Here is a 2,514-nt window from a genome sequence, read left to right as displayed (position 1 = left end):
ATATATATTGTAACAAAATTGGTACAGTCTATATTGCTTAATTATACCCTTGTATAAAATGGATTAACCCAACTAATGCTGATTGGCTCTTTCCTGATATATTAGTTAGATTTCTTCCTAAAGTTATTATTCTTAATGCTGATTGGCTCTTGCCTGATATGTTACTCTGATTTCTTCCCAAAGTTATCATACTAAATGCTGATTGGCTCTCGCCTTATATGTAAATTAGAAAAGTTGTAAAGTATTTCGGTAAAGAAAAATTAGGGAGATCGATTGGCGACTCCACTTTGATCGGACATGAACTCAATATTGTCCTGTTTCATATCTAGTATCTACATTACTGTACCTGTAATAATTTGTACGTTGCTTATTACTTATTGAAATAAAAGAGTCACAATTAGGCTCATCACACAAGTTAAACTGTGTCATTAATCTTTATTAGTTATCTTAAGTCGACGGAATATCACCGTCGCCGAACCACACACTTGTTCGAGGCCGAGAAACGTTACAATACATACAGGGGTCTCGCCAGCTATACTTAAGCGTGGCGGGACCGCCACAATGAATTGTTCAATCGCATATCATCTTGAGGCACCGCCTTCTATATGCAAGCCCAACTGCAGGATCTCTTTGTACGCCGCCAGTCCGTGCAAGTAGGTACCTGTGAACACAGCGAGGTCCCTGGTCGGCTAGTGGAGGGCGCGTTCAGTACCGTACAAATATGACGATACAATATTCAGTGAAATGTCCATTTTTTATGAACGGTGATTGATAAAACAAGATTATTAATTGAATTTACGTTAATTTCTTATGAAAAACGTTTTTTATTCTGAATTTCGGCTGAGTATTTAAAAAAAAAAGTAAGGCTTAACCAAGATAGCGTATATGCTCCGGTATAAGGCGGCGTAGAAAAATATTTTTCATTGGGTGGGGGGGATGATTGGCGTGTTAGCCAGTGTTGTAACAGGCCCTGGGGGGAGGGGGAACTGCCCCTCCCCGTGACGGTTTTTACTGGGCCGACCAAGCCGTCGTACCGGGCTGGGTAATAAGAGAAATGAAAGAGGGGAGAGGGAGGGAAAGAGAAAGAAGAGGAAAAGAAAATGAAAGAAAAAGTAAAGAGAAAATAAAGACAAGAATAAAAAGGAAGATATCATAATGACCAGACTCACAACAACCTGCAACCCCTTCTCCACTTCAAAAACTGTCATAACTCCTTTGATTTATGCTGCCCGATGGCGTAACCACTGGTGGACAAAGGGAAAATATCTATCTTTGGAAAATCTTCCCCACCCCTTTATAAATGCCCTTTTCATCCACTGAAAGTGCCTAAAAACCTCAAATTTCGCGAGCATTTCTTGTTAGCATGGGCCAATTTCCTCTAAGAATTGCACATTTTAGGGAGTTTTGATCAATTCCAACGAAATTAGAATTAAAAACACCGGGGGACAAGGGGAAAATATCCATCTTTGACAAATCTTTCCCCACCCCTTGACAAATGCATCCTCTGAAAGTGCCTAAAGTTCTCAAATTCTTTGCGCGCATTTCTTGTTACGGTAGGCCAATTTCCTCTATAAATTACACATTTTAGGGAGTTTTCATCAATTCCGACGAAATTAGAATTAAAAACACAAAAATATTTTTTTTAGGTTTTTTTAGGTTTATCCTTTTAAGTTATTTAAATACATAATAGTCCCAAACTCAAGAAAGACAAATTAAGATAGATCGTTTTAACCTAAACGAAGGGCCTCAATGTGTATTGATGGTGAAAGAATATGTTTGTAATAAATAAGACCATGATGAAAATGCTTATATTTAGTTTTAAACACACGTGTGTGGCCTATATTATAAATCAGATAAGCCCTATGTCGTATTGTTTTCTATATGGGGAGTGGGGTGGGGTGGGTATGGTAAATTACTACCCACTCCGACCCAAGACCCCTGTTACGCGCCTGGTGTTAGCGCCAATGTGTGCCCCTGTGCGGACAGGGGATGTGCCCCCTCTGAAGCTGGAAACCTTGCTTTTGCAAAATAAATTGATGCAATTTGTTATTATAGGCCTAATCAATAAATTCCTCATCAACCGATATAACCTTAAACATTCTTGGAATTGACATAACATTACTGATGTCGTACACACCCGTCAGTGTGAAATGAGATGTGTATAAGAGACAGTTCATAAATAAACTGCAGTATTTGTTTTAATTTTCTTTTGTGTTATTTGATTAATAAATGCTTGCTTGGTACATATATTGTCATACATTCTACCTCGTGTTCATTCTTCGATTCGATTCGAAGGGTTGTAGTGACGCCCCAGTAATTCCGATTGTTTTTGACTAGTACACAGCCCATATGCTGCCGAAACGTCGATCCTTTTTGTCATTAAATTTTGTTTCGAAATATACAGTAAAGCGTCTGTTAATTCTTAAAAATAACATTGAGGCACAATGGCCCTTTCCAATACTAAACTCTGCCCATTTTGTCCATCATCATTATACGAATAACTCATCACATCAC

Source organism: Anneissia japonica, unplaced genomic scaffold (assembly GCF_011630105.1).
Source record: "Anneissia japonica isolate Jap-2015-1 unplaced genomic scaffold, ASM1163010v1 scaffold981_len364101_cov180, whole genome shotgun sequence".
NCBI lineage: Eukaryota > Metazoa > Echinodermata > Crinoidea > Comatulida > Comatulidae > Anneissia > Anneissia japonica.
This window is presented reverse-complemented; position numbering follows the sequence as displayed.